Source organism: Lactuca virosa, chromosome 1 (genome assembly GCF_052849685.1).
Source record: "Lactuca virosa cultivar CGN04683 chromosome 1, Lactuca_virosa_CGN04683_v6, whole genome shotgun sequence".
Lineage (NCBI taxonomy): Eukaryota > Viridiplantae > Streptophyta > Magnoliopsida > Asterales > Asteraceae > Lactuca > Lactuca virosa.
The window spans coordinates 177,316,149-177,328,122 of record NC_136426.1 but is presented as its reverse complement, the minus strand read 5'-3'; the positions used below and the strand labels follow the sequence as shown (position 1 = coordinate 177,328,122).

The 11,974-nt window shown below is 42.2% G+C and overlaps 1 long non-coding RNA gene across 1 annotated transcript; it reads left to right on the top strand.

The window, feature by feature from the left end:
* The first annotated feature begins 1,500 nt into the window (after positions 1 to 1,500).
* Positions 1,501 to 4,174, top strand: LOC145161811 (uncharacterized). The gene is made up of 3 exons (XR_013738690.1): positions 1,501 to 3,057; positions 3,142 to 3,229; positions 3,960 to 4,174. It is a non-coding gene; the product is annotated as an uncharacterized LOC145161811 (long non-coding RNA).
* Positions 4,175 to 11,974: the final 7,800 nt, after the last annotated feature.

The window sequence follows — 11,974 nt, the reverse complement described above, 5'->3', positions numbered from 1 at the left end:
GCCTCCGATTTTTTGTTTCTTTTGTAAAGTAGGTTTTCGAATCACATCGTAGAAGGTAAGCCCTATGTTTTCAATTTTTAGGTATTTCAAACTTTTATTCTTGAATCGTGTATTATCTGTAACAAATATTGGATTTGGGTTAAAGCTGCTGGCAATAAAGATGGAAGCCATCCATGGGAAGAATCACAGTCTCAAGTTATAAATATGTTGTTATACATAAAAGATCAGACCGAAGTCATGTAAGTTTTCATTATTAGTCAATTCAATCTATCTAAAAAAATTGTTTCTCCTCTACTATGAAGTTTTATGGTCGCTGATTTCGAAATGATTTGGCAGTTAGGGCTTTAAGTACAAATTGAATTTCTAATTTCTACATTATTTTTCTGCAAATTCGAACTCAAATTGGTCTTTTTCAATACATGAGTTAGGGCTTTACGTCTATTCTAATTTTATTTTCTACGAATTCCAAATGAACTAAAATTGAATTTCTCGAAATTGATGACTATATGCTCGCTTTTTTATTACTATTTAGTATACTTCTTCCACCGATTCAAGAAATTTCTAAGTACAAATCGACCTAGTTCAGCAGAAAATAATTGCAATTTGATTTTTATTTTTCTCATTCTCGATATACATGTGTTTAATTTTCCAAACAATCGGATATTAGAGATATGTTGGTTCAAATTGTCTCGACATATGTGGTTTGTAGTGAACTTTCCTTGGGTAGGTTTACTTGATTTTTTTAAATTTCGTTTCATAAGCCTCTTTAACATCTTTGATGCAAATACTGATTTCCCCTCTGAAAATTCCTTCTTATAGATGTGTCCACCGAATTTGATAGATTTTGGTCTAAGTTCAGGAAAAATGAGGATTGTTTAGTTCATTTAAAGTATCGTTGATTATACCATGTAAAAGTCACTATTTTGACATATTTATCCAGGTTAAAAATATTTTGGAAAATGATATTATTAGCATTGATACTTTTAAACTGACCACATGCTTTCATCTCGCTCATATTTACAAGGTGATTATTGTAATTCTTCACTTGCCTTATCACTGATCTGATTGTTTTATTTTGTAACACCCTGTTTATTTAATAAATAAATTAATTAATTAATTAATTAATGATTAGTAGCCCTAAAATCCATAATTTTAGTGGAGAGTTGGTTTTCGGAAACCAAATGATACAATTTTAGTAGTCACGGGTTAAAAGTGTAAGTTGCAGATTAGTTTTGTAAGTAATATTGAAGACAGGGGCTGCGTGGTAACAATTAGGACTCAATATGGAAGGAATTATGGAAGCAAGGGGTAAAATGTAAATTCTGGATTTATATTGTAAAGATTTGTGGAATCAGGGGTTAAGAAGGTAAAGTTCGTATTAATTTTGAAAGAAAAAGGGAAAGGAGGGGCCAAAGATGTTATTATGGAGAAAAGTTTATGAGACGGGGGTATATAGACATCAGCACCCGTCTAACCCTAAACCTAACCCATAGTTGCAGCCGCCATCGTCGGAAGCTCTCCAGCCGCCACCCTTCTTCGTGGTTCCAATCAGATGAGTCCGATGAGCATGTCATTTCCAGCAGACACCACCCGCCGCCGAGTCGAGCGTTGCTGCTGCTACCTCTCCGTGGTGGCTGAAGACGGAGATTAACGATGGGCGGTGTCATTTCAGTCGTGGGGAAACGGAAGAACGACGACTTCAGGGGCTGCTGTAGGCCATGGTCGAGCCGCTACGCTGCCTTTTTCTGCGAAGATGAGGCCGTCGTCGGTTGCGCCACCTCCTTTCACTGTTACTTCGACGCCGCTGTTGCTGCTGCCGTCACTATGCACCGCCGTGGGTGGTTGCGTCCAGATTCCGAGCAAGGTCTCGTCGGGGTGTGCTATTGCTTGACTGAGAACCAAAGGAGATCACCGCCACCACCGTGAGGTGGTGGCTGTCGTCCCAAAATGTTTGTTGTTGCCGCTGTGGGCCACCGGGAGGGTGGCTGGGGTACATCTCGCAGATCAGAAGCAATTATGGATGGATGTGTTTATGTTTTCTTTGGTGGGTTGTGTGTGTTTTGTCTAGCCAGAAAGTCAAGAATAGCTACCACCACCACTAGCCACCGCCGGCCACCACAAGGTGGCTGTGTGTGTGTGTGTGTTTAGCTTAGTTGTGTGAATTATTTTGGAGATTACCATTGTAAAATGTAATTAGAAAAGAGGAATAATGGAAAGAAATTGAAAACCACCACCTTAGGGTGGTGGCTGCCGCCTCCTGCCGCCACCGGCCGCCGTGTCGGGTGGCGGTGTGCTTGCCTCGTTGAGCTTGATTCGTTTGGGTTGCTTGAAACCCTAATGGGCCTTGTAAGACCTAAAGAACCCAATGAAGCTTAATGGACCTAAAAGCCCAAACATGTGACTAATGGGCTTAATGATATTCTAGTGGGCCTAATAGGCCCAATAAAAGCCCTAATTGACCTAAAGGCCCAACATATTGATAAATGGGCTAGTATTTGGTTTGGAAACTCTAATTAGGGTTTGGAAAACTCTAATGCCAATAAAACCCTAACTTTGAGAATTTATCGGGACACACACGGGAATTATTTAATAACTTGAAATATTAAATAATAATCATTGGCAGAAATTAATCTAAGCAATATTGGACTTAATGGATTAAGTTCTTAGTGGATTAAGTCCTTCGTGGGTTAAGTCCTTAATGGGTTAAGTGAAAAACACTTAATCGTAATCGTCATTTTATGTGAAACCCTAATTTCACTTGGGCCTTGAGTTGGGCCTTTCCATTAGGTTTTGGTAATTGGATTATTAATGGACCATCCAAGAATAATCTTATGGACTAGAATATGTTGATGGGCTTAGGATACGACCCATATGAGGGTTTGGGCCCAATTTGGAAAATTGAGCCATAAATGGGACATAGTTTGGGCCTATGTGATTATGAGACCATGCAAAGGTTTGGGCCCAATTTGAAAAATTGGGTCATATGTTGGGCTTTGATTTATAGTTGACTTTGGGCCTATGGTTTGGGCATTGGGCTTGAATAAAGCCAACCTTGAGGTAATGTAGTAATTATCCAAGTATGTATTTATGGTTATGTGTTGGGACTCAATTATTAATTGGGTGTTATTTTGGTGTTGACAGTTCGGGAATCTGTCATCAAGCAGCTGGTGTTGAGTCTACGGGACTTCAGCAATGTGGGGTTGAGTCTGCGGGACTTCAGCAGTGTGAGGTGAGTTACCTTCCAGTAGGAGTGGGTCTAAGGCACCAATGTCGGCCCAACAGTAGGTGATTATGTTTGAGATGATTGTCTTTGTGATAATTATCTGGTTGCCATTATTTGTTATGCTTATTGTGCTGGGATGCTATGAGATATGTGTTAGTAGTAGTAGGGGTACAATGGTCCCCAGTTACCGGTTGAAAGATACCGAAGACGGTTAGCGGTTGAAAGATATCAAAGGGGTGGACAGAACCCATGCATGCCTAGCAGTATGTTTATGATATGATATTATGTGACCTGTATGGTTATGATATGCCAATATGTGAGCAATATGTTTATGATATGATATTATGCGACCAGTATGGTTATGATATGCCATTATGTGATTTAGTATGTTTATGTTATGTTATCATGGAACCAATATGTTTATGACCTGTTATTATGTGATAGTGATAGGGGGTGAAATAGTCCCTGGATACCGGTTGAAAGATACCGAAGGGGAGGTTAGCTCCCGGTTACCGGTTGAAAGATACTGAAGGGGAGGTTAGCTCCCGGTTACCGGTTGAAAGATACCGAAGGGGATGTTAGTTCCCGAGTAACGGTTGAAAGATGCCGAAGGGGAGTCCAGCTCCCAATAATGCCAGACAGATACCGGTTGAAAGATACCGAGGGATAGGCATTATGTGGTATGATGGGGGAACTCACTAAGTTTCGTGCTTACTGTTTTCAGTTTTGGTTTCAGGTACTTCGTTTTCAAAGGAAGGGAGTCGGCTCGATCGCAACGCATCACACCATGTTTTCCGCACACGAGATGCTTGGGATTACACTCTGATATGGTTTTATGATACTATGTTGTGATTATTGACACTTTGGTTTTGACATGAGATATTATTATGAATGTTTTTATACTAATGGTTTTATGTAATAACTTAATTGAAACGAAATTTTTGGCCTGTATTTTTGGGATGTTACAAGTTGGTATTAGAGCCTTGGTTTGAGGGATTCGGGCACAATCTCGAGTATGTCTGAACTCAAACTAAGGACTTGGTAAGAAAAAAATTTCAAAAGTAAAAATCATTTTATAAAAAGTAGTTTGAAAAGGGAAGAGAACTTTGAAAAGAACAAGGTTTGTGATGCGTGCAATCAGCCGAGCTCAAGTATGTTTTCTGCAAGATACCCATACATGTTATCTTATGATATGATTTTGAGAACTGCATGCTAGATTAGGGTTGAGGATCTAGGAGGATGTCTTTTATGCCTATTGTATGTGCTTGTAGACTTGCATGCTAGTACTGATCAATCAGTGATAAGATAGCCTGTTTAGGTTATGCCTGATTGTATTAACCTTTGAATTGCATCTACAGACTCCTGCGTAAAGGATAGAATGGTTTGATTGGAATATGATGGTTAGATTTTCCATTGTCTGAATGCTGCTTGCTCTGTGCTTTGTGGGACTCTTAGTAATGTGAGCTAGCTATATTCATGAAATAGCTAGTTGACATTACTGGGAATGTTTCAGCAGCTGAGGACTGGGCGAGTTCGGGAACCTAGGAGAGCCTAGGATATGTTTCAGTGGGTAGCAGTTTGAGGAAGTGACTTGGAGAATTCGGGAGGATTGCTGAGGAAAGTATGGATAGGTGTGGAAGGTAGTATTGGGCTCGTAGTACTGAAAGCACAGGATCCATACTCGAATCGGTGAGAGTCTTGGAGAATCTGAGAAGCTTCAGGGAAGAGTTTGTGACCTAGTTTGGGGACAGAGGATGTTCCAGTTGTTCCAGCTTATCCATTGGCAAGTGAGCGTGACAGGGTGTCAGACCATGAAGGATATGATTTCCAAGAGTTGCGGATGCGAGATCGATTTGGAGCACCCTGGGAAAAGAGGTTCGTTCCAGGTGCATATAGTAGAGGGTCCCGGGATGAGATCCATGACTTCTGATCTTCATGTGAAAGGCCAGCAGGGCCGGAGTCAGTACTGTACGTACGGGAAAATGCACAAGGGAGTTTGTCGCTCCGAGGGTTTAGGCTGCTACAAGTGTGGCGGGGTTGGTCATGTCAGCTGAAGGTGATCTCTATCCCTCCAGATGTTGCGGGTATGTCATCTTCTACTGCTGCTAGATGGATGTTGGGAATACGTATCGCTTTGGAATTGTGAGTGAGTTTGGATAAGTCAGACCTCGGGTCGGTTTTCTGCTAGTGTCTTGGTTATCAAGGATCATATATGCCATCCTGCATGTCGAAAGGTCCTTGATGAACCCACAGAGGGGTGTACCTTGCGGATGAGTTCCGCGTGTACCGTTATCATCCTGGATCTTTGTCGAGATCTGTGCAGGAGTATTGTTTGGAAGATCCTCGGTCAGGGTTAGAGTGATAGTTCTCCAGTGAAGTCAGCGTGCAGGGGCTCTATCATTGTTCAGGTGTGGTCGACAATTGTCTAGGGATGAACTTTGGAGTTCAAGGCACTACCGTCGCCAGGACAGGACTGGTATCATGAAGAGGGTAGTGTCAGTTGCGGGTGTTAGATGCATAAGTGGGTGATCATTAGATGATCAAGAGAATTGTATTTACGCATGGGTTGTGCTCGGTTAGAGTGAAATGGTGCTGCAAGATTGGGGGTGGGAATGAGGATTCATCAGCCCTGGGTGAAGATTAAGACCTCCAGTAGTCATTATGAGAGGTGGATTGAAGGGTCAGACTGGACCAGATTTCAAGAGTACTCATCAGGATTTCCGAGTATGGGCGATCTTAAGGCTTAACCGGTGATTAATCGCTAGCATTGGTAAGCACAGGTTGTCATCGGTGTGATTTTATAAAGTCCTCCAAATGTGAGTTCTTGTTGCGTGGGGTGCAATCTCTTGGGCACCTTGTCAACCAGAAGGGTATTCTAGTCGATCTGACAAAGATAGAGGCCGTGATGCAGTGGGAAATTCCGAGGTCTCCATCTGAGATTCGGAGTTTTCTGGGTCTAGCAGGTTATTACCGGAGATTTATATGGGACTTCTCTGAGATTGCGGTTCCTTTGACCCGACTGACCAAGAAATCGGTGGCCTTTGGTTGGGGACCTGAGTAGCAGACAGCCTTCGAGACTCTCAGACAGTGGTTGTGCGAGGCACCGATTCTCACCCTGCCAGAGGGTGTAGATGATTCCATGGTTTACTGTGACGCTTTGATCATAGGCATGAGTGTGGTAGTGATACAGTGGGGTCACGTGATAGCAGGTTTCGGGAACCAGGTTAGAGTTCAGGTTAGGACTCAAGTTCGGTGATGTGTTAGGTCGAGTGCGTGTTGGAACCAGTTTGGAAGGTGTTGTAAGACTATGGGGGTAGCCGTAGCATTCACTAGTGGTCAGTTAACATGGGAAGTGTTATAAGACTGCGGGGGTAGCCGTAGCATTCACTAGTGGTATGTTAGCATGGGAAGTGTTGTAAGACTGCGGGGGTAGCCGTAGCATTCACTAGCGGTCAGATAGTGATAGAGTGTCGTGAGACTACGGGTAGTCGTAGCATTCACTAGGTTGGTAGATAGTTTGAGCGCGTTGTTAGGACGTGGAAGGACCAGTAGTACCCACCAGTTCGGGTGTAGTAATGAAGATATGGAAATCCACGGATTGGATGTCAGAATTTCCCAGATGGATTAGATCTGATTGAGCCAGTGATAAGATTGTAGGAACGTCACTGCAGTTATGGGATATGGAAAGCAATGGACCGTATAAGATTGCTTGTGATGTAAGGCTACCATCGGTTAGGTGGCAATCACTTTTAGCCTTGGATTTGATGATGATAGGATTCGACGCATGGACCCGATCGGTTAGATCGTTAGGTTGTCAGAGACACAGTGGCATGATAACTAGTGACAACTAGTTCTAGAGAAGGATTTCATTCAGAAGTCGTGTAGAGCGACTGTGTATGAGTCTTTTGGCTCCGTAGTCGGGTTGGAACCCGATATTTCAGATGATTATCGGACGAATTGAGACCAGGCAGGCCTCGGTAGATTTTGGAAAGCAGTCATGTTGCAACATACTGCTTCAGGCAGATCAGTGTTCGGGCAGTTTCAGCGTTTGGGCCGTATTAGTATTTGTGTTTGGGGTTGCAAGTACGGTTTATTTAATTGGGGGAGAGTTGTAACACCCTGTTTATTTAATAAATTAATTAATTAATTAATTAATGATTAGTAGCCCTAAAATCCATAATTTTAGTGGAGAGTTGGTTTTCGGAAACCAAATGATACAATTTTAGTAGTCACGGGTTAAAAGTGTAAGTTACAGATTAGTTTTGTAAGTAATATTGAAGACAGGGGCTGCATGGTAACAATTAGGACTCAATATGGACGGAATTATGGAAGCAAGGGGTAAAATGTAAATTCTGGATTTATATTGTAAATATTTGTGGAATCAAGGGTTAAAAAGGTAAATTTCGTATTAATTTTGAAAGAAAAAGGGAAAGGAGGGACCAAAGATGTTATTATGGAGAAAAGTTTATGGGACGGGGGTATATAGACATCAGCACCCGTCTAACCCTAAACCTAACCCATAGTTGCAGCCGCCATCGTCGGAAGCTCTCCAACCGCCACCCTTCTTCGTGGTTCCGATCAGATGTGTCCGATGAGCATGTCATTTCCAGCCGACACCACCCGCTGCCGTGTCGAGCGTTGCTACGGCTACCTCTCTGCGGTGGCTGAAGACGGAGATTAACGATGGGCGGTGTCATTTCAGTCGTGGGGAAACGGAAGAACGACGACTTCAGGGGCTGTTGTAGGCCATGGTCGAGCCGCTACGCTGCCTTTTTCTACGAAGATGAGGCCGTCGTCGGTTGTGCCACCTCCGTTCACTGTTAGTTCGACGCCGCTGCTGCTGCTGCAGTCACCATGCACCACCGGGGGTGGTTGCGTCCAGATTCCGAGCAAGGTCTCGTCGGGGTGTGCTATTACTTGACTGACAACCAAAGGAGATCACTGCCACCACCATGAGGTGGTGGCTGTCGTCCCAAAATGTTTGTTGTTGCCGTCGTGGGCCACCGGGAGGGTGGTTGGGGTACATCTCGCAGATCAGAAGCAAGTATGGATGGATGTGTTTCTGTTTTCTTTGGTAGGTTGTGTGTGTTTTGTCTAGCCGTAAAGTCGAGAATACCTACCGCCACCACTAGCCACTTTAGGCACCACAAGGTGGTTGTGTGTGTGTGTGTGTGTGTTTAGCTTTGTTGTGTGAGTTATTTTGGAGATTACCATTGTAAAATGTAATTAGAAAAGTGGAATAATGGAAAGAAATTGAAAACCACCACCTTAGGGTGGTGGCTGCCGCCTCCTGCCGCCACCGGCCGCCGTGTCGGGTGGCGGTGTGCTTGCCTCGTTGAGCTTGATTCGTTTGGGGTGCTTGAAACCCTAATGGGCCTTGTAAGCCCTAATGGACCCAATGAAGCTTAATAGACCAAAAAGCCCAAACATGTGACTAATGGGCTTAATGATATTCTAGTGGGCCTAATAGGCCCAATAAAAGCCCTAATTGACCTAAAGGGCCAACAAATTGATAAATGGGCTAGTATTTGGGTTGGAAACCTTAATTAGGGTTTGGAAAACCCTAATGCCAATAAAACCCTAACTTTGAGAATTTATCGGGACACACACAGGAATTATTTAATAACTTGAAATATTAAATAATAATCATTGGCAAAAATTAATCTAAGCAATATTGGACTTAATGGATTAAGTCCTTAGTGGATTAAGTCCTTAGTGGGTTAAGTCCTTAATGGGTTAAGTAAGAAACACTTAACGGTAATCGTCTTTTGATGTGAAACCCTAATTTCACTTGGGCCTTGAGTTGGGCCTTTCCATTGGGCTTTGGTAATTGGATTATTAATGGGTCATCCAAGAATAATCTTATGGACTAGAATATGTTGATGGGCTTAGGATACGACGCATATGATGGTTTGGGCCCAATTTGGAAAATTGGGCCATAGTTTGGGCCTTTGTGATTATGAGATATTGGGCCAATAAAAATACCAAATGATGGAATGGACTTTTGGTTGGGCCTTAGAATGAGACCATGCAAAGGTTTGGGCCCAATTTGGAAAATTGGGCCATATGTTGGGCTTTGATTCATAGTTGACTATAGGCTTATGGATTGGGCCTTGGGCTTAAATAAAGCCAACCTTGGGGTAACATAGTAATTATCCAAGTATGTATTTATGGTTATGTGTTGGGACCCAATTATTAATTGGGTGTTATTTGGGTGTTGACAGTTCAGGAATCTGTCATCCAGCAGCTGGTGTTGAGTCTGTGGGACTTCAGCAGTGTGAGGTGAGTTACCTTCCAGTAAGGGTGGGTCTAAGGCACCAATGCCGACCCACCAGTAGGTGATTATGTTTGAGACGCTTGTCTTTGTGATAATTATCTGGTTGCCATTATTTGATATGCTTATTGTGCTGGGATGCTATGAGATATGTGTTAGTAGTAGTAGGGATGTAGTAGTCCCCAGTTACCGGTTGAAAGATACCGAAGACGGTTACCGGTTGAAAGATACTGAAGGCGTGGACAGCACCCATGCATGCCTAGCAGTATGTTTATGATATGATATTATGTGACCTGTATGGTTATGACATTCCAATATGTGAGCAGTATGTTTATGATATGATATTATGCGACCAGTATGGTTATGATATGCCATTATGTGATTCAGTATGTTTATGTTATGTTATCATGGAACCAATATGTTTATGACCTGTTATTATGTGATAGTGATAGGGGTGAAATAGTCCCCGGATACCGGTTGAAAGATAACGAAGGGGAGGTTAGCTCCCGGTTACCGGTTGAAAGATACCGAAGGGGAGGTTAGTTCCCGAGTACCGGTTGAAAGATACCGAAGAGGAGTCCAGCTCCCAGTTATGCCAGACAGATACTGGTTGAAAGATACCGAGGGATATGCATTATGTGGTATGATGGGGGAACTCACTAAGCTTCGTGCTTACGGTTTTCAGTTTTGGTTTCAGGTACTTCGTTTGCAAAGGAAGGGAGCCGGCTCGATCGCAACGCATCACACCATGTTTTCCGCACACGAGATGCTTGGGATTACACTCTGATATGGTTTTATGATACTGTGATGTGATTATTGACACTTTGGTTTTGACATGAGATATTATTATGAATGTTTTTATACTAATGGTTTTATGTAATAACTTAATTGAAACGAAATTTTTGGCCTGTATTTTTGGGATGTTACATATTTACTGAAGAAAATTCAGGTGTTAGGGACAAGATCCTAACCCTGCTCAAGATCTCGGATCTTATAGACCTTTCATGATCCCGGATATATCTCAGGATCCTGACCATTATTATATTTATTTCCTAACATTTATAACGGATATATTTCTAGACTTTTTATCACATGTACAGAATTAATCATCATAAGACTCATTCTCAACAAAGAGGCACTTCATTCTTGTAAAAGACTCGGGAATACAAAGTGAAACCAATGTGTTCATTTTTATTCAAGAGGATCCCAGGAATATCAGACTTATTGTTACTTAGACTAGACTATAAATACACCTGTAATATGCACTCTACACACACAATCAGCTCATCTACGACATTTGTACTTGCATTCATACTATTCCTCTGTACTCAACTATTTATTTCAACAAAAATAAAAATGTAGGTGATTATTATGACCTCCCATGGTTTTGTGTCGGAGATTCTATCAAGGATCAAGGGCTTTTCTTGTAAACCACTTGTGTTACTTACTCTTGATTTGTCCAATTGTTTCGAATACAACATCACAACCTCTCATACAATTTGGTTAATTTAGACATGATTAATTTTTGACCAAAACAATTTGGCGCTCGCCGTGGGGCCATGATGTTTGTAATCCTCAAAAATCATGTCTACACAACCAACTCTTTCTTCCTCCTCTGTTCCCTCTGTTCCTCCAAAAACTATTTCTACCCCTCCGAGCGGGCTATGCCTGGTCAGAGGAAAAATTCTGATGTGCCAAAGAAGAATACTCCTCCGGTTGCTCTAGGATCCATGGGATCCTAGGATCCTCCTGCCTCGGTCTATAATAACAAACTCTTCTCCATGATGAAGACGTTGATACAACAGGTGTCTCAGCAATAGGAATACAACAGAACGCTGCTTAAGGAAATTAAAAGAATAAGAGCAGAGATCCGCAAACCCCAGGAGGCGACACCTTAAATCTTACAATCGAGAATCTTGAATTTCAACAATCCAGGATCCCTGGGGAAACGCCTAGAATTGACAGTTCCAACATCCGTTGCTACCTCAACAACGATAATAATCTCAAATCTCCAAACTCCTATGACCCAGGATCATGATGAAAACTTCAATACTCCTAATAACAAAAATACAGGTAACTTCTTTAATAGTAACCCTACCAAAACTAACTCTACGAATCTTGATGCAGGAATAAGTCTAATTATGGCCAAAGAACTCCAATAGCGAAGGAAAATGTTTGCAAGTGTACCGGGGATAGTCCAACCTATACCCGAAGTATCTCCCACCAATCACAAGATCTCGATATTTACTCCTACGATAGGTGATAGTGAAGTCTCAAAACAATTCCAAACTCCCAACATGAAACCTTATGGTGGGACTATGGATCCTAAAGAACATGTGGCACAATATAAGGAAAGAATGGAGATTATCCCTATTCCCCCACACTTGAAGGAAGCTTGCATGTGCAGGGGTTTTGGTTCGACCCTTATAGGATCAGCCTTAAAATGGCTATTTAATGTTCCTCCTTACTCTAGTACT